This window comes from Coturnix japonica, chromosome 11 (genome assembly GCF_001577835.2).
Source record: "Coturnix japonica isolate 7356 chromosome 11, Coturnix japonica 2.1, whole genome shotgun sequence".
In the NCBI taxonomy this organism is placed as follows: Eukaryota; Metazoa; Chordata; class Aves; order Galliformes; family Phasianidae; genus Coturnix; species Coturnix japonica.
Window position 1 is genome coordinate 565,017 of NC_029526.1, and position 20,599 is coordinate 585,615.

General features: G+C 45.1%; 1 protein-coding gene across 10 annotated transcripts in view; it reads left to right on the forward strand.

The window, feature by feature from the left end:
• Nucleotides 1–20,599, forward strand: part of NUP93 (nucleoporin 93) — a 55,602-nt gene that overhangs the window by 4,777 nt on the left and 30,226 nt on the right. For 2 of the 10 annotated variants that reach the window (XM_032447057.1, XM_015873839.2), the window contains exon 1: nt 19,144–19,376. The exons of the other annotated variants lie outside the window; for them this stretch is intronic. The gene's annotated coding sequence lies outside the window, so the exon portion shown is untranslated. Of the gene's footprint in view, nt 1–19,143; nt 19,377–20,599 lie in introns of those variants that run through there. 10 annotated transcript variants of the gene reach the window in all.

The window sequence follows — 20,599 nt, forward strand, 5'->3', positions numbered from 1 at the left end:
CCTTTGCTGTGATTCAAAGCACTTCTGAGGCTCCTGTGGAATTAGTTTTGCTCTGAGGGTACTGTGGAAATAGTCTTGCCTTGAGTTCAGTCCACTGGATACAGGTAGTACAGAGGAGGAACGCTTCTTTCAGTGAAGAAAAAAGTTAGCTGTTAGAAGCACCACTGAGCAGCAACTCTGCAGAACCATTTTGAATTCCAGACTTTCATTGAAGTCAGTAGAAACAAGGCACTTACAGCCTTTGCAGAGGCTTAAGTAAGCTACAAGTGATTTGCTGAGGAGAGCATGGTGAGGTTCTCTGCTTCAGGTGATTGTATGGGCTCACGTAACACACATGAGTGTGAAACGTTTTGTCCCTGCTTATTTTGGCAGCTAACAGCTGTGAGATTTCCTTTCTGCTGCTTTCCATCATCCTTTCCTTTGCCTGGGGATGTTTGCAGTCACATCTCGAGCTGTCTGGCTGATGTTGACAATGGTTTGTTGTCTGGAAATACTTGCTTAGAATTTGGACAAGTCTCTGTACTTGTCTATAAGTTCTGATACACGGTTGTCGACAGCAGGATTTGTCCTTCCTGAGTGGTTTTTGGTAACTTCCTGTCAGTGACGTACAAGGGCCTTTGTGCTGTACGTTACCCTTCGTTTAGTTCTGTCAGCCAGGTAGGTCTTAAAGTTATTTGATGCTTTTGATAGTACAAAAGCTTCCTATGTCACTTTTTCTTGTGGTTATTCTGGGATAAGTTTTCATTCTCCTTAACTAATTGCTTTCCTCAGGCTCCTTTGGATTCACTGTGTTTATTTGGGGTCAGATACAACTGTCTCTGTGCTGCGTGGAACACTTTTTCTGTAGTTTCTTCCAATGGAGAGCAGTGTGCAGGGTGATACAAGGAGGGGGTCTGCTCCAGGGTTTGACTGTTCCTCTGCTGTTACTCAGTATTTACACAGACATACTGTCAGGTTTTAGTTCTGGGGGTTGAGAGGTTAGTGTCTGCAGCTGGCACTAACTCTACCACTTCTAGTTTTTTAATCAACAAAAATAAGCTTCGCTCACAGTTTATATCATAGATTGAACTGCTTTATCTTTGTTGTATTTTATGTTTTCTCGATGCTCAACGTTTATACTTGCAGGCTGGTATGGTTTGCAGCAAGTCTCTTCAGCTTTAAATCCTGTCAGAAGCTTGCTTATATCACCTCTAGACCCATCAGTGCTTAAGCTGCTGGTGGATGTGTATGTCCCTCAAGCTCAAATTTGTGCAATTATTGTTATCCCTTCATAGGTACTTCACAGCATCATTTCGTTCTGAGGCTGAAACTTCTTTTTTCAGGTAAAACCTGAAGCTGCAAATGCACTCTTCCTTCCTGTAAAGCTACAGTGTGACTGTGCTGGTATTTGTGTGTAGGCTTTGCTGGTAACTGCACTTGAGCAACGGTTACAAGTATTAAATATGTATTGTATGAATTTTACGTTGCTACTGACTGAAATTCTATCAAAGCTCCTGGAGCATGAAAATGCTCTTTGGACTTCCTGCCACGCTCTCCCACGTCATGGTAATTGCATCCATGGTAATAGCAGAGAAAGAAGAACTTGCTGATTTCCCTGACAGTCTGCTTGAGCTTCTCCATCGTTCTTGCTGAAAGTATTTACTTACTGACTCTGTTCCTTCTCATATTGCCGTCTATTCTAGCAGCCCGTATGTGGGCAGCATTGAGAGATTTGCTGGAATATCAGCACTGCAGAAGGAGAATTCCAGGAAATACCTTGCTGCTTCTTGAGAGAGTAAGATACAGCATGAAAGTCAGAGAGGAGCATACTAGGGCATGATGTTCCTCGACACTGATGATGTGAGGCATCCAGAAAGCATTAAGATTATCGAGGACTGCACCTTAATAGATGCCTCAGTTTTAACAGAAAAGAGGGACTTTCTGTACAGAACCTCTTTTAAACCATACTCCATAGTGCTGACTAAAAGGAAGTGCACCAAATTGCAGCTCAATTAATTATCTGAATTATTTATCAGTTGTAAAATGTAAATTGCCTGTACATAAAAGGGTTGTGAGTCCAGGAAATGTCTCCCACTAGAGCAGTAGGCCAGGAAGATTATGAAAGAGATTCTATATGTGCCACTGAATTAGAGGGATTTGTATTTTTCCTCTCTCAAAGGCTGTTTTTAAACCGTATGCAGCACAACAAACACTTCTCATAGCAAAGCCATTGCATCGCCTCAAGTTCATGAAGACCCAGTTTTTTTGTCTGTAAGTTCTTGTTTGACAAAATCTTCTCCAAGCTGAAAATACTGTTCAAGTGATTATTGATGGTCCTGATGCAGTACTTAATAGAACAGTGCTTAACAGATATGTGGACGTTTCTCCTTCTTTTGTTTCTATTTGTGTAAGAGTGGATGATGTGAGCTGATGTTTATGAAGATGAGGTGTATGGGTATATGTATGTATGTAAACATGATACTGATCTTCTCCATTCCGTAGAGGTGAAGTATGATGTCTTGTACTGACAGCAGTTGTAGCAGACCTCTCTAACGCTGGGAATGGCAGCAAGAGGAGGAATCATTATCAGCGCATGGAGAAGCTGCACAGTTGTAAAGCACAGGACATGGCTTGTGCTTTTTTTTGATCTGTGGATCTTGGAGTGTGAGTACTGTTTAGGGTACATGGTAGGGTTAGCTGCAGAGCCAGGACCTGATGCATTCTCCGAAGGTGTTTTGGCAGATTCCATTCTGTGTCATGCTGTTCTGTGCACTCTGTATGTGGTGGTTTGGGGATAGATTTGTCCTCTTGTGTAAGATTTTGAATGCCTTAAGTCCAAAGTCATGGTGGCGATTTTAAGAAATGGCATTGCTCTATTAAGGCTTGGTCTGGCAGCTCCTTGAAATGGATCCTAGAAATAGACACAGCTCTCCTTGCTTATGCTGTTTTACCTGCTTAGAAAGCCCAAGGGAAATGATGCTGGCCTTCAGTGAGGCTGCTTCCCCCTGTATAACAATTTCACCTGGAGCTTCTGAGCCAGGAACAACTGAAATTAAAGGCTGCATACCAAGGTTTCTTCTTGTTTTCTGGGCATGGATGTTTATTGTCTGAGTAGCTCTTTAGAGGTCCAGGTACAGAAATAAGAGCTTTCTTCTAAGTGAGGGCAGGAGGTTAAACTCAAGTCCTTCCAGGCAGCTCCTGATGCAGACTGAAATAATCGGTGATTTAGTTGCAGGTTTTGTACCAGAAGCAGCTCTGGCTTTTTGTTCTGATGTTATTTCCGAGGTGTGATGAGGTCCTGAGATGCACACTTCAGCTGTGTGTGTTCTGCCTGCATGTGTGCGTGCTGTTCTCCCTTTGAGAATACTGAACTCTGACATCAGGTGCTGGAAGGATGCGTTACTCGGCCACCCAGCCTGCACTGCTATTTTATATTGTCATTTGTGGTATGTTTTGTGGTATCCACTAGATCATACCTAAGCCTGCGGTAATTTATTAGAGTGTAACTAAAATCAGAGATTATAAATGGAAATGCTGACACAACCTTAGAGGGGAAACCTCAAGTTCACCCTCCATTGTTTGCATCAGCTTAGCCTGAAAATGCATTTTTCCTTTTGCAGATTTTGTCCTTTCCCATTTGCCAAACATTGATTTCTACCCCCCAAGTCCTTCAGTTCTAATGGAGCTTGAAATTAAGGTGGCTTTATTTTTCTGTCGCCTCCTTGTTCAAACTAATCAATGATGCCAGTGCATCATGGGGGCCTTTTAACCATTGCAGAGCCAGGGCACTGAGCACAAGTGGATCATCTTCTACCCTGTTTGATTGTTTGAGGGTCAGTTGCTGGCTGCTGATGGTTTTTTGTGCGTTGCTGCATTTCTAATGCAGAACTTCATCTGTGGTCGTAGTTGTGGATTCCTCAAAAGCTGTAGAAGTGCTTTATGCTCCCAAAGAAGTTCTCCATCCACACACTTCCAAGTCACTTTTTTTTCCTTCCCATTAGAGGTGTGTGCTAGGATCAAGGCCCACTAACCTTTGGGTATTTCTTGTTGATCTCATCTGGAATTAGACCTTAATGTATGCATTTAGGGATGTGAATCGTGAATATAAATATCCTGGTAATTAAATGTGTCCAGAGACAGTTTAAACACAATTGAAGAAAGCAGTGGTGTGGAATGAGTGTTTTGACGTGCAGCGAATGGAGCACTGTGCTAAGAGACCTGGATCTAAGCAATATAAATCACTGCAAAGAAGGGAGAAGTGTTGAACCCATCAGAGTGAGATGAGGAATCTTCTGCAACACGTAATGGTTGTATGTAAAGCTCTGCAGGAGGACAGCCTGCCTGTGGGTCGGTGGAGTGCTGAGGTGAGCAGAGCCTTTTGCAGCAGGCAGTCTTGGTGGGGCTACCAGGGGTTGGGTGGCTCATCTGCCACCTCCTTGACCCCAGGGCTGCTCCAGGTGAGCAGGTTGGCCCTGATGCTCCGAGCTGATGGGAGAGTGACCTGCGAGATGCTGAGTTGTGTCCAGTCCATAGCATCAAAGAGTGCAGGTGCAGGGTTCTCTGGTTTGTAGCTGGCTGGTAAAAGAACACATGGTAGGCAGCTCCTCTACCACTGAAAGGTGAGTAAATAATACTGTATAAAAAGAGGGGGGAGGAAAAGCCCCAGACATTGGTATTCGTTTATGTTTTTCTGAGAGCTTTTTGCGTATCATTTTTCCCTTCGTGTGCTCAGTTTACACCTAAACAGCGATTTCTTCTGCTTCTCATCACTGGTTTAATAGCACAAATCAGCGTTGCAGTTTTAAATTACCCTGGCTTTATTAACCTTAAAGCACGGGTGAGGAGCACCACAGCACAGTCAAGGGGTATAATACTTTCTGGCATTTCTCTCCAGTATTTGATGAGTTACCCAGATCATCCTCACTCAGTAGACAGTGCTGTTGAACTATTTGTGTTTTGGTGTTCGCTTGGTTGTGTGCCAACTGGAGCCTTTATGTAAGGATCTTCCAGTTCAGTGTTATTCTGATTGTGAATTCCAAGGGTTAGGAATGGGGGAGAGACGTGACCTGCCTCCCTTCCTCTTCCTGTATGGATAAGAAGAGGGTGAGAGAATATGAGAGGGGCATTTCCAAATGTTCTACTAATGCAAGGTCATGAGCTGGAGGAATTGAGGACTCTTGTTCTAGTAGCTATGTCTATTGATCTATTTAAATTCTGCTCTGTTCTGGCACATTTTATATTTCCTGTCTGTTTAATCCAGATATGTTCTTTGCATCTCAAATAAGTACGACTGTTGACTTTTAATAAACACCTTTGAAGTATCAGTCATAAACATCTTAAAATGGAGACCAGATTTTGAGTCATAACACTTGGCTTCTTCCACCCCCCAACCCCCCACCCCCCTTTTTTTTTTTTCCCTTCTGACACTGATATTCATCAAAGAGCAGAGCTATGCAGCAAAATTGTTCCAATCCCTAATTGAATGCAAAGCTGTACTCCTGTGGAAGGGCAAATATACCTCTTGCTTTGGAGATTGCAGCTCCCAGCTCACGCTGTTTGTCTCAGTCCTGCTGGATCCTTGCAGGTGAAGCCTGATCATCTGAGTGGGAATTTCCCAAGGCACCAAGGTGGAGCAGTGTTACTATTACAGGTTGTACTGTGTGATCAGTAATAATGTTCAGGTTCAGTGTTGCACCGTACCATGAGGATGGAACTTCTGGCTGCACAGTAGCTCTTCAGGTCACTTTGTGAATACTGAGATATTGTTTTGACTGCTCACCTAGACAGTATGTACTCAGCATGTGCAGACTAACTACAGGAATTAATGCCCTTGTGCTACTGGAAATATTTCATAGAGTAGTCTCTGTAGTGATACAAACAGTAGTGAAGACACAGTGCTGGGAGATGAATTCCATCAGCCTGTCCATCTATCTCCATGTATCACTCAGTAGAGCAGTGACTGAGGCTAAAGAGTTGTAGCTTTTGCAAAGCACCACTCCATTTTCTTTTGTAAAGTATTGATATTCCCATCAATTTTGAAGTCCACACGTAGACTTTAAGGTGCTGGGAATCCTCTCCTGTAGTTATGGCTCTGAAATGAATTCCAGCACAGCCCTGCAGGTCTGCTCATAGGGCATCTGGCTATAAGCAGAAATACGCCTGATTCAGCTTTGTTACCTTTAAGAAAAGAAGTGAAAAGGAACAATAAGTTGGCACAGCTTTGTCTCAGCACTGGGACTTCTCGCAGCTTCCAGTCCTGGTGTTGCAGTGAGTCAATGGACTTCAGCTGTAATTGAAGAGGTCTGAGTTTGAAAAATGGAGATTTAGCTTTAAGCCAGGTGTGGCTCTTTCCTTCTGGAAGGGGAACTTTCTTTAAGTGCAGTCAAAAAAGAATTCTCATCTTCAGCAAACTTCTCTGATCTGGGGGGGTGGTTTGGAGCTGGCCTGTACAAAAAGGTGCTTTTCTTTTCTCTTGAACTGCATGGTTTGTTTGCTGCTATCTTTGTTTCTTTACCATTACCTTAAATACTCTTCTTAACTGTTCCTTGTAGTGCTGAGAGCTGAAGGAAGCACAGAAAAGTTGGTAGTGTGAGCAGGCCACAGCAACTCATTGAACTCCTGAGGTCACAAACAGCAGCAGACCATAGGCACTTTATCCAGCAAGCCTGTTCATCAAATTAAATTATTCATTAATATTCATTAAATTAGCACGTTGCCTGATTCTTTTTGACAGCAGTGCAGGTCTCTGGGTCATCCTGTTAAAGCACCAATTTATACTTAGTGTCAAATTGCTTCCATGTCCTTATGAGCAGCACAGGGTAGGCTGGAGGAGAAGCACTGCCTGATGTTCATGGGGTTTTCCAGTTGCTTTATTAGCTTTGCTGTTCACTAAGGGTTAGACCTTGGTTGGATCCCAGAACCACTGAAGTATAATTCTTTCCACAATTGTATTATTAAGCACAGTCCTAAATATCGTCAATATCCATATATATACTGAGTCAGTTTTTTAATCCCATTATGTTTTTGGCCTTGCTGTCTTCCTGTGGCACTTAGTTCCACAATTTAATTACAGATTGTGTTAAAATTTATTTCCTCTTACTTGTTTTGAGCTTGGCACAGCTTGACTTTCAGCAGACATCCTTTCCTCGTTGTTTGGAGCTGTGTGAGCTGGAGTTCTAGATCTACCTTTTCTACAGCTTCTACTTCAGGTTTATGGTGCAACTTTTCTTATGTGGTCCCTTTCTAATGTCACCCATCCCATCATATGGCAGGGTGCACGGGCCAGTTCCTCGGGTCTGTTCTGCCATTCCTTTAGACACTGGCTGTCCAGCTTGCCCTGCTCTTGCTAAAGCTGTTGTGTTGTTTGGCTTCCCAGTCATCGAACTGAGCAGAGCTTGGAGGCAGTGGCTGAAGCTGCACTGTGTGAGGGGTTTGCTTCTGATTGCAGGTAAGTGGGAGCGTGCAGGTGAGGACAGTGCATGGTATGGTGATAAACCCTCTGTGTCTGCAAGTCAGCAGGATTCTTCATGTCAAATTCTGATGTGTGAGAGAAGGAACTTGAGAAGTGGGGGAGGGAATAAGGAAAAGGCATTTCAGACACATGAGTGGGAGCCTGCGTGTGTATCTGCAGATCCTTTCAGCAGTAATTGATTTTGCCTGCTATGGTTACCATATAGTATCTATGATGAAACATTGATTCTTTCTATCCTCCACTGCCCTGAGGCTGGTAACAGAAAATGGCGTGTTTAAATTAGCTTACTGTCAGTTAAGCAGATACAAATACATAAAGGCTGTAATGAACCTGAAATTAGTACTTATGCAAGTCGCAAGGCCTGCCACCATCCTGACTGAAAGGGAGCATCCCCATCCTGATGCTGTTTGTGGTTTGTTTTGTACCCTTAGAAGATGCTTTGTTTCCTACCTTTTGTAATATCCTCTGGGTTTTTTGTTCTGAGGAAAGGCTTCATGTCTTTGTGAGATTTTGTTTTTAATGAACTTATGATTTAGTGAATTATGAAAATAAGTCCTCAAAAAGAATGCAGCCTGTGGCTTAATGCTGCTGGAGCTGGGGGAACTGGGAAGGGGTTGTCCTCAGTTATTGCCTACAATCTCTGGCTAAGTCCCACAGCTGGCAGAAGTGGCCTTTTGCAGAGCATCATTGGGAAGAAAAAGAGTCAGAAGTGATCCTTACCATTGATATCAACAGCTTCATTTTGTGTAGAAATAATGGCCTTTTGCAGCAGAGTGCTGTAACTGATCTCTTTCCAGCAGTAAAACCGGCATCAGGGGATTGAAACTGCAGTCTGCCTTAAAGGGCAGGGTTTAGCTGTTTGTCTCTATAGATCCATCTTCTCCTGGTTATGTTGTTAGATTGTTGCTCACAACCTTTCTTTCTCAAACCCTTCTGCATTCCTTGCCCCTTGAGAAATGCCTCGAACAGTTTCTTTCTGAGATGAAGTCCTAACTTCCAGTCAGTATATTATGTATTGGCAATGCATCCTGGCAGTGAGAGCTGCTTGAAACCACATTCTGAAGGGAAGGTGGGAAGCAGAATTCAGAGGGTCACTGGGAGCATGATGTGTGTTGGAAATACCTAAATGAATCCAGAGGAGGTTCATCTTGCAGCCTGGTGGTGTTTCTAAACCACAGATCTTATGCAGGCCTCCTCTTGCCTTTAGCATCCCAGGGAGCTGTGTACCTCTGCTGGGAAATGCAAACGGTGATGATGTATTTGTATTCTGATTAACTGACTTTAACCTGCTGAACATGCAGATTACTGTACGTGGCAGGAGGATTGTAATCTGCTTGTATGTGCTGCTGAAGAGCGTTGATGGCTATGCAGGCTTTGCTTTCACCTCGCTGAGGCCCTGTCACTGGTGTCAAAGGTAATTGATTGCTTGATTCCATCTTTTATTCTGACTGAAGTTCCCAAAGTGATAAATTGAAAACCATCATGGTGAGGATCGTGTACCTATCTGCCTTGTAGAAAATGCATGCAGTAGACGGTGAAATTGAATTGCTGTCACGTGTGACCAGAGAAAAGGGCTTTTTGTTTCTTTCACAATTTATTTTTCAGCAAGTGTTGCAGTTTGTTTTTATGAGCTGCATATGTAGTTACTGCACTTCCTTGAGAAGCTGAGTGTGTGAATTCATGGAGCCATTCTTGAGCAGGTGAGGTAAGCTCCTGAGTTTACTATCAACTCCCAAGCTTATTTATCTACTCCACTCCTATTTTTCTGTCTCAGAACAGCCAGCATTTATAGCACCAGATCTTTGGCCTTGCTGCAAAGTATCGAATAGTTAACTTAAACTTAGTTTACAGCTTCTAGAGTAATTCAGATTTGTACCATATCACCATCAGCTCTTCTCTTCAAAACATCTGTACAAAAGCAGTGCTTTTTGGTATACATCTGGTTTGGAGCACAATTGCACTGGCAGGCCCGGGATTATAGATGCATGGAGAAATGAAGGCTGAAATAGGAGCAGATTCTGTAAATCAGATTTGAATGTACCTTTGGGAGGTACAGGACTGGAATACCCAGCAGAGCTGCAGTTCAGTGGGTTGAATTGCAGCAGTGGACAGGCAGGGCATTAACTATGCATGTCTGCATTGCTTCTACCTCCGTTGACAGCAACTTATCTCTTATTGAATGTTATATTCGGAAAGTAGGGTGGTGGGCAGGGAAGTACACATTGTGACTACTTAAAGAAATAATGTTGCCTTAAAGTCTCAAACCATAACTTATATTAATGGCTATCCCTGTATTTCCAATATCAAGCTGAGATAATTAAGAGATTCAGTTGCATATGGCAAATCAGAACGCTTTTGTCATGACGCTTTGACCTTCATTTGTATTCACGCCTAAGCAACTGCCGTGTTCTCCATGCTTTGGAATCATCTAATGACGAAAGGTATTGTACATTATTTTATATTGGACATTAATTGGAGCCCAAATGTTTGACTTCTGAAGCTGGAGGTTCTAAGATAACTATTAAAATAAAGTGTGATCTGGAGGTATGCTTTAGTTCAGGGAATTTAGAACAAGGCTGTTGTGGGGAGCCAAGGATGTGGCGTTTCAGCACTTCATGCTTATCCATTTATTCTTTCACTGAACTTTCACTGAAGGCAGCATGTTCAGAACAAACGTAAACTGCTGTCAGGTGATTCTGTGATTCCAGGTGCTCTGGACAAGCAGGAAATGTGTTTTTTTCAGACATTCCTCAGGACAGAAAAATGAAGGGAATGAGAGTTATCAATTTTGAAAGCAAGAAATACGTTCCAAGAGCATTTTGGAGCAGGAGTGTCATGTTAAATTTCTATGTGGTTGTCTTAGTGCACTGATTCGAGTATTGAATGCCATCTGACCCTTGAATTCCTGGATTCTTGCCTGACTGGCACCCCACAGCAGGTATATTTACTTTAAAAGAGCCTTCTGCAGCAGCTGGTTTTAGCACAGGGACTCAGGAAAGCTAGATCCATTTTTTTTATTTTTTATTTTTTTTGTTGCTATTTTCATGCTTGACATTGAGTTAAAAAAAATGCTTTCTTATGCATCAGCTTCCTCACCCGGGAAGTAAAGAGGCTGCATTTGCCATTGGCCCTCATGAGGTTGGAAGAGTCTGTAACAAAAGCTTATATAGATGCTTTCCTTCTTATTATTTCCTCAGACCTCTATGTTGATTGTGCTCCTGCTCAGCATTTGACTGGGTGTTGTTTTCCCTCCCTCCAACACCAGACCATGGGGTGGGTGAGGGTGTTCAGCAGCAGTTTTCTGGCTCAGCACTGTTAAGAAGGGAAGCAGCAGAGCCCTTGTTGCCCCTGTGCTCCAGTAACTGTCAGCAGAGCTCCTTTCCGCAGCTGAAGCAAGGAACTGAAGCCATGTTACAACAGCTGTGCTGAACCCCTCCTTTTATTTCAGCAACATTATCAGGGTTATCACCAGTCTGAACTGGACATCTGCTTCTCCAGGCTGAAGCTGTGCTAAGGCTGCTATTCATTCTCTTAGCTGAAACTGTGGCAGTGCAAAACCCTTCAGTTAAACTGGCAGTTGATGAGCGTCATAGTCTAGGCGACTCGAGTCAGTACAGTGATTGCCTGCTACCCAATAACGATCACTTGATGCAGTGGTATTTTATATAATCCTCTCACTTCAGATGGATTATTTAGGATGCATGTGTTTGCAAAGTGAGATGGAGCAGCAAAACCTGATGCTGAGCTGGGATTGTTCACTCTTGGATCCCTCTGTGTGTCCCTGGTCTTTGGTAGCTGGGCTGGCTGCGTTGGGTCCTTGTGCAGAGCTTAACCTCAAGGTGCAGAACGTAACCTTCAGGTGCAGGCTTCCAAGCATCAGCAGAAAGTCCTTCCTGATCCGCAGCCTTGTTGTGTGCTTGTTTCTGGAGGGAACCCCAGGGACATAAGATAGTTAGAGCAAATAGATGTAGAGGATCTGTGGGAGGACTTCTGAAGCAATGATTCTCTGTTTCTCTCTGTGTGTTTGCAGGCTCTGGGAAGAAAATGGAGAATTCAGCTGCCTTGTTTACCTAAGCTATTATGCTGGCTTAACCATCCCATGATGAAGTTCCATTTCAGTACTGAGCTCACTAGGCCGTGAAGATAAAAATAATTTAATTTTTGTTCTCCTGTTTTCATGGATTTTACAGTATAGGATCAATGGCTGCTGCCATTTCTCCCTGAGAAACAGACTCACCCCAAACCTTTCTTTGGGCGTAGGCAGATTCTTCAGCTCTCCAGAAACCACTGTTCCTTTTGCAGTTCAGAAATGGAGCAGTGGTTCAGCATTATGGCTGTGGCTCAGAATGGGAAGCCAGAGCTAAGTCAATTTAGAGCATTTGTTCCATTGCAGAGCAATTCTGCCTGATGCTCATGCTTTCCAGAGGAGGTCCAAATCTTGCACTCTGCAGAGCTTGCCTTTGGCTTCATATGATCAAGCTGATAAAATATGTTGAGCGAGGACATAAAGCATTGATGCTGTGCAGGCAATTAAAATCTATGAATTGGATTAAGCCCCAAATCTTAGTATGCTTTAATGCAATTCTTTTTTTGTTTTGTTCTGATTTGGATGCTCTTTGGAGATAAAGTTGGAAGCAGCTGCTCGGGGCTTTGCTGTTTGCAGCTTCTTTATTTTGCTGCTTATACCTATTGATTTGCTTGATTAATTTTGTTTCTGAAGTTCTGTACTTTTACTCCTGGCTTTTCTGCCTTCTCAAGTCAACAAATGAACAGAAAATCTGCACAATCCACAGGATCAATTAGGTCTGGGCTTCAAGAGAAATATTTGGTAGTGGTGAAGTGTGTTTCTTCTTCAGGACTCCTTATTTTGTATTAGGAGCTGAGCTTGACAAAGAAGGATGAGGCCAGAAGCAGTTATAATGAGTGCATTGTATTTTTACTGTAATACTGGCATATTGATTGTTGACTTATTGGTGGCTTAATGCACAACCATTTCCTTAGTTAGTGTTTGAAGATCCATTAAAACGTTGACTTGGTGCCAGAATGTTGAAATCCTGCATTTTATAATATGATTTGGCTATCTAAAAGTACTAATGTGGTTTGAATTTTAAAAAAATTTAAAGACAAGTCGGGTTTCCTGTTTGTTTTTTGTACTTGTTAACCTTTACACGCTACAATGGATCTCTGGTAATGGAGGCCCTGAGAAGCCAGGGATGGAGGCAGGAGTCCTGATGTTTTGAGGTTTGTGCCTTTGACATTTATGGATGGTCTGTGCTCACCCATGCTGGTTGCTGGGATGTGTTGCATCCGCTTGGTCCCTTTGGCTTGTCTCAGGGCTGCACTACTGATGGGGCAGTACTCTAGCTCTTGCAGTAAGGGCTTCAGTGTTTGGGACTATAGGTATGGAAGGCCTGTTGCTGTTGTACAGGAGCAGTCTTTGCACAAAGCAGCTTTGAAATAGGCACTGGAAATTAAGGGAGGCTGACACAGCTTTCTGCTCAACCAAATGTGCAGGGGATGCTTCCCAAAGGGTGAGGAGCCAAGAGTTTGCCCTCTGGCTGCTGGCCTGAATGTTATTTAATTCTTCTCAGACTTGTAGTCAAGACTCACTGCAGTCGCCTTCCTGTCACTTTGGCTTTCCATTAAATAACAAGATCCTCTGGAGCAGGGTTATCACTTGTTAGATTCTGCAGATGCTGGAAGAATGGCTTTGGGATTTTCTTGTGTGTTTCTCACCCATTGCTGAGGTTCATCTGCAGGATTTTATGATGGCTGTTCAATAACTTGTATGTGGGGATAAACTGAGTACTGTGGAAGCAAGTCTCACTGCTGTTTTTTGTACCGAATGCGAAGGAGAGAATGTGATAAACTACTTTGGATTCTCGGCTTGACTTTGTGTGACATACAACCCAATTCCAAAGCACTTGTGTTCCCATCGCATTGACTTGCATGGCATGGTCCCTGCTTACCTGATTTAATCAGTGTTTAGTATCAAAAGGTAGAAAAGAGAGGACGTTAGTATATAGTGATTTAATTCACACTGTGGCAGTGACTATTTATAGACCTTTAATAATTGCAATGCCAATTTAAATTGCCCCGTTCTACTTTTTTAGGTACTGGCAATTGCAGGAGATGATAAACTCTTTCTCTCCAGGAGGGTGAATTAATATGTGTCCCAGTGGGCCTGCAAGGGGCAGGGTTGGATGGCATTCCTCGAATACTTAACACCTAAGGAGCTCAAATTGGACAGCTAAGAGAACATGTAGAAAGAACATGTGGACACAGAAGAAAGGCCCTTGCTGATAATGGAGGACTCCAGGGAGCTGGTGTTTTGGGTAGCATTAAGCTTCAGCAGCTGGAAGGTCTCGTTTGGAGCAAACATTAGTAAATGCTCCTTTAGAAATGAATTCGGGTATTCTTGTTCTCTGCCTCCTAGCATGTCCTTCCATCTCTCCTGCAGTAAGGGTTCTCATAAGGAGCCTGTGTAACATTTCTAGTGATGGTCAGAGCCTTTTCTGAGCTGCTGAGTGAAGGGATACATGATATTTAGTGGGTCTGTTTTTCCTGAGTAAGTTGTGTGAAGTTTTACATGAAAATGCATTAAGGAAATAATCCACCTAAAACCTGCATTGTGGTCTTTATGCTTGTTTATAGATGCCGGGCGGATATCCCGGATAGACTGTGTGTGTTCAGCAGCAAATGGATGAGCACACTAAGGTAGCAAGGCTCAAATGAAATAAACTCTTTATCCATTTCCAGCAGGCAGGACAGTGCAGATCTCAGGCCTCTGCTCTTGCAGTGGGCAGTTCTTGCTGCCTGGGCACCTGCTGCAGCTCTGGCTGTTCTGGAGGGCTCACACAGAAGGGGAGCTCTGTGCTCCTTTCTGCCACGCAGGAGCCGAGGGAAGCTTAACGAGACTTCTGCTTAAACCAGTTGTCAGTCTTTAAATGCTTCAGTTGTGGCTGTGCTGACCTAGTTCACATTTAATCTGGTGACCTCCATCTGAAAGTCACTTTGTCCTTTTAATGGTTTTCTGAGTCAGCATCTGTCCTTCCCGATAGCCTCCTGATCTGCACTCTAAGAACCTTGTTCTTTTTTTTGTGAAAGACTAATCCCTGTTTTGTATGGCCCTGCCATGGTGCTGCATGAAAGCACTGTGTATTCCCCTCTTTCATCCTCAGTCCTTGCCTTCTCTTCCAGTCGGAGAGTTTGTGACTCAGTTTTCAGTGGGTTTCTATTACATTCAGCCCTGCAGGGTTTGGGTGGACAATGGAGAGAAAAGTGATGGTGGGGTATAGCAGGGAGTGGCTCTTCCCTGCTGTTGCCCATTTCCAGCATAAAAAGGGAAGAGATGTACAAAGGGGGGATCATGGGGCAACGTGAAAGGCATGTGAGTGCAGAAGGAATATTATCACTAGCTGCTGTCTTCTAGTTGTAAAATGCCAAATTGAACCTCTGGAGCTGTAAGATGTGTGGCGTGTTTAGGAGGAGATATAAGGGTAAGTTAAGCCGTTCATCCCTTCATCTTCCACTTCTGTTAAACTCTAGACGTGGACCCTTAGTTCTCTGCAGGAAAATATATCCTCAATGTTCTGTACACTGAGCTGATAAGATGAGGATTGCTGGGTGAAGGAATGAGTGTGTCCTGCAAGTGATAAAACCTTCCAGACAACTTGATTTGCACAGCCAAGGGGCCAGGTTTTCATTTGTTTTCAGGTTCTGTCAGTCGTGCATGGAAGTGTTACTTTGGAGAAGAGCTGGTGCTAAGCTACCTCTTAATGTGTACAGCTTAATCACTATGGTAATGGTGATCATCTTGAAACGTGATCCAAGCAGGCCTGGCCAGCACAGGCTCATTATGAAGAGGCAGTGCCAGGGCTGGGGATTTCCCTTCCCAGTTGTGAGCTGTTCCACCACCCCCCGTGGGTGCCATTTCTACTCCCCCAGGAAAGGGAGAAGGGAACAAACAACATGTGACAGGTGTTAGTTGAGTACTGCAGGACTGGAAGACACTTGGATGTTAATGCAATGAGTGCAGCAGAAAGGCCTGAATAGAGTCGGCCTGACTTCTAATTAAGCCCACTGAGATGCCAATACTGATAGCAGTTGTGCTTGCGCTATGAGAAAAGCACAGCTAGTGAGACAGAGCAGGCGTGTGCTGCTGTGGTTGGTTTCAGCCCTTGTGCATGTGGGTGTTTCACTGCCCTTGCAGGGCAATAGTTCCAGTGATTCTTTCTGCAGAGCTGGCAGCTGTAATTAAAGGAATACAAATTTAGCTCCTTTCCTACTGAAAATCTAAAGTGCCGTTTTCACCCTGCCCCTGTGCTATGTGTGGGACTGTGTGGCATCCCAACCCAAGCAAACATCCACATGCACACTGTGTTCGAGCACCTGCTAAACCCTCTGTGCCGTCTTTTCCTCCTGGCACCTTTTGCTGTGATACTGGAACGTATAATTGCTGCAGTGCGGGGAGTGGCAGAGCTCTCTTAGGCCATTCACAATTGATAACACAGCTCTGAAGAAACAAATGTAAAAGCACTGAATTGTTGCTGTTCCCACGTCTGAGCGTGGATGTGTGCGTGGTGCCATCCGGGCTTTGTGTGATGGGGAATTGAGAGGCATTTTGTGGGGAGCAGGAGCACTGATAACTGTGTTCTGGTTTAATCATGGGAGAATGCGTGTGATTGCTCTGAGCTGATGTTCTGCAGCTTCTGCTGGAGTTAATAATTCATTGCAGGCCTGTGTCAAAGGGTGCTCTTCAGTCAGCTCTCCCCGTGGTAACGTGGAGGCATTGGTTTGGCTTCCAGTTGCTTCTTGTTGTTTTTTTAAGGTGATTATTCTTTTTAATACTGAAGAAGGAAAACGGTTTGAATATTTATGGCACATTATAAAAAGTAGATATTTAGCTGTAGTTGAGGGTAAATTGACACTTGTTGCGCTTTGTTTAAACGTTTCCTTCTCAATTAGCACTCGATGGGGAGAGCATGGGTAATACTCTCAGTTCTTTGTTAGAAAGGCTCTAATTAAAGCTGGTTCCTGCTCTTGCCTCTCAGATCAATCTGGCCGTAGTTAGCTCGGTGACGCTGTCAGACAGCCCAATGGAGAGCAGTTCCCTATTCAACTGACACTGCTCATTGGGACGTGGGGCATGGATGGTGGAACGGCAATGCAGGGTTATGTGGCAGTCCTCTCTGCTGTGCCTTCCCCTTGCCTGGGGACTCTGGTGCTGCTGCCTCCTGCCCAGGGACCCTCAGTGCTGGGCAGCCCTGACAGCCTCCTGCAGAGAGGGAGAGGTGCTGCAAGGCACCCACTGGCCCTGCTATGACAGTGCACTATTTGCTGCTACTGCAGCATGGGATGAAGCAGCAGAGAAAAAGACTTATTGGAAGTTGCTGCCTGCTGCTGCTTAACTCTCTGCAGCAATATCTCTGTTGGTGTTTGCTGGCTAGCACTGGGCAGTGTCAGTGGGCATCCCAGCTGCAGGACTTCAGTTCTGCAGCAATGGTGGAGGACTCTCCTTCACCCCAGAGGGGCAGTGGCAGTGAGGAGGGGAGGAGCTTCTTAGCTGGGCATCCACAGGGGCAGTGTTATGGGCACAGGACACCTGTATGCTGACAGGGACTGAGGGCTCTGCTCGCCTCTCAGGGAACCTCTTGCCTTTGAGTTTTGGTTTTGAGAACAACAAAAACTGCGAAATCCAACATACCTTTTATGGTTGGTCTTCTGATGCTGTGAAGTGCTCCTGCTTAAAACCATGCAGTTAGTGATGTGGGTTGTCCAGACAATTCCAATATGTGTCACAACTAAAAGCATTAACACAGTTCACATGGCTGATGCATGGTCTTTCCTTCCGAATCAGAAGCCTTTATGGCTTCCTTCAGCTGTGACCCACTTACCCTGAGCAGTAGTTTTCTCTCTTTTCCTCCCAAAGTAAGATCTGAGTGTAGATGTGATGGGCACGTGTGCAGGCTTAGCACTCTGCTGCATTGGTGGCCCTGAAATAGGGGCAGTTCTGCATCTCAGTGTGCTTACTGTAGTAATCAGTGGTTTTCCTTTAAGAACATTGGTGGGTTTGGACCTTTTTTTTTTCCATTCTGGAGACTCCAGGTACAAAGATTCAGGCATTCTGTCCACTGCTTATTGGGTCGAAGCAGGGAGAGCTCACTCCTTGCAGGAGCCCTGAGGATCAGGTCTGCTGCTTCCAAAGCCCCAGTGTGCTGTGTTAGTGCTTTGTAAGGTGCCCGGTGGTGCCTTGGGGTGGGTAAACCCTGTTCTCAGGGCACCTCCTAAAAGCCTGCTGCTGAGAAATGGAATTGCTCCCAAATCAGAAAGCACGATGTGAATTCAGAGCCTGGTTTTTCTCTATATGAAATATTCTGCGCCATTTTTACTGGTGCTTTGTGTGCAGCCTGCACCCCTGCGGTGCTGTTAGAATTAAAACAGAAATGGAAGTTATGAATTGGCTGGGTACTGTGGTGATGTACAGTGTGTGCAGCAGGATGCTCACCGTGCTCCAGTAGGCACCAAGGCAGCCATCCCCAAGCAGGACATTGGGCTGTGTGTGTGTGTGTTCTCAGGGCTGGCACCACGGGGGTAACGCTTTGAGGGCACGCAGCCCCTGTTCTGTGCACTCCTCCTTCATGGCAGTGTGTTCTGCATTAGCAGATGCATTCCCAATGTCTTTGGTGCTTGTAATTTTTTTTCCTTTAAGATGGGGTGGTCCGTTTCTCGATTTTTCTCTGGCTTTCTGCACTGTAATGATGGCACCATCACCTGACTGCTGGAATACACTGGCCTGACTTTAATCATTGGGTGACTGGCTCTTAGCATGGCTTCATCTCTGCTGTTTTACATCCCCGCTTGTAATTGCACGGTTGCTTGCAGTATTGTTTTGCTATTGGTTATCCATTTGCTACAATGGAAAGCACACGTTAGCGTTTTGCATAACCTTATGCTTTTGGTTTGATGCTTAAAGCACATGGGAAGAAGTGGTGCTTGGCAAATAAACCCTCTGTAGTTTTTAAGCAGGGTGTTTTTACTCTTGGTGTGCGTTGATTAACCATGAGTGTGCTTTCTATATCACGTTGGAGGCGGTTGCAGTTGGGCTGAGCACGTATCAGTCAGGGCTGCATGGCAGTGCCCGAGGTGTGTGCTCACAATTCAGTGCTGTGGGCAAAGCTACCAAAGAGATCAATGCTTAAGGTAAATAGCACCTACAGCTTTTAACCACTGAGTAGCTGAAGGCAGCAGAACAAAGGGAGTCGCAGCTCTCTGCAAACAGCACCAGCACCAATTAATATGCTCAGTTGCTTGACTGCTGCAGGTCTAAAATGGCAGGAGGTTTCTTAGGATCTACAAAATCAAACTGCCGTGTATTTCAACCCCTCACGCTATGTGCAAATTCATGCAGCTCAGCAAAGGAAATAGCTTCACACCCAGTGCCACGAGCCGTGGCTGCGCTGCTGCATCACAATGCAGCAAATGCATCCTGCACGTTAACCCAATGTGACAGCCAAAGCGATGATTAACCGTGCAATATGTCGGAAGTCATCAAAAATTCACATCAGAGTAATTGCGGTGGCTTGGGGGAAAAAAAACCGCCTTGTGTCTGCCTCACCCCCTCCCGACTGCTACATGGTACAGCCCGTTAACAATAAAATATCCTTCTGTAACCTATGACTGGTACTCCCAGCAGTTACTGGTTTCAGGCTGGTGCTCCCCAGCGTTTGAGTCGAGCACCACTGGAGGAAGCGGAGATGAGCTGCAGTGCTGAGCCGTGGGGAGCAGCCGCGCTCCTATGGCAGTGCAGGACGCCTGGTCCCAACCTGGCAGGACTGGCAGATCTTCTTTTATTTCAAAGATGCAAAAAACTTGAGCGTTAATGCAGAGAGACAGCAGTGTGAGCGCGGGCAGCCGGCACTGACAGGTTGGTAGCTGCTGGGCACTGAGATCTGCAGGTAGGAACGGGTGCGTTTCAGAATGTATATGACAAAGGTGAAAAGCTTGCTTGGGTAGGAGCGAGCCTTTTCCTTCAGGTGTCTTTCATTCTGCTTTTCCTTTGTGCTGCTGCTGTGGGCTGTTTGAAGGGGGAGGTGGGTGATGGAGGAGAACAGGTGGGTGGCTCGGAGCAGACCCTGAGCTGAGAGCAGCTGCTGGGTGGGGCAGCCGGCACAGGGCTGTGCTGCAGGGACCCTCCGACATCACTGCTCTTTGATAAGGGCAAATACAGCCCTGTAACTTTGAGCATCCCCATCCCCCTGGTCTCTTCCTGAGGCTGTGGAACATCCACAGGAGCGTTTTGGATAGAAATAAGGACACTGCTTTGAGATGCAATTGTCTTGGCTTTCATTGTGGCGCAGAGATGTTGGTCACCGTTTGCTCCTGCAGATGCACCTAGGGCTTATATAGGAGGCACCCTGAACTTTCCTGAATTTTATTTGGAAGTGAGGATATCAAATGTGGGATGAAAATGAGAGATAAGAACCGTCCTTGCTGGAAAATGTTTCCACTCATCAGAGCAACAAAAGTACCACAGATTGCTGGTTTTTTTTCCCCCCCTTTTCTTTGCTAGTTTCTTGGATGAGACAGGGTGTTATTTTAAGTCAACCTGAGTCTGCAGCCCAGACCTCACCTCTCCTTCAAGTTAATAGGATGTGAAGGGAAATCCAGGAGCCATCCTGGTGGAGGGAGCAGCAGGGATGAGTGGCTGTGGCAGGGTGGGGGTCTGCAGCACGCACACAGCAGGTCTGCCTTCCCCCCAGCTCTGCTTGCCTCCTGGGCTCTGCCTCCCCAGCAATTCCCTGGGGACAGGGCCATCGCATGGGTTGCTTTTTCCTCCCGCTGGGGACACCACAGGCCCTGCAGCACAGTGCCAGGTGCCCGTGTGCCACCTATGCTCTCCTATTGTTAGCTGTGCCCGAGCCGTTCTAAATGAGATTGCTGCACAGCACGCCTGCAAGTTGCTTGTTGTAAAGGAGGCTGCTTGTGCTGTAAGGGTCCTGCCCTGGCAGCAGCTCAGCAATACATCAGTTTCTTGAGCAAGAGGCTGCATTGTGTGGGGAGCTGGAGGGAACTGTCCCTGTGTGGGAGGCAGCTCCATACGCTGTCATTGAGCTGGTGCAAATTATTTCTCTTTGTCTGAAGTGAGTG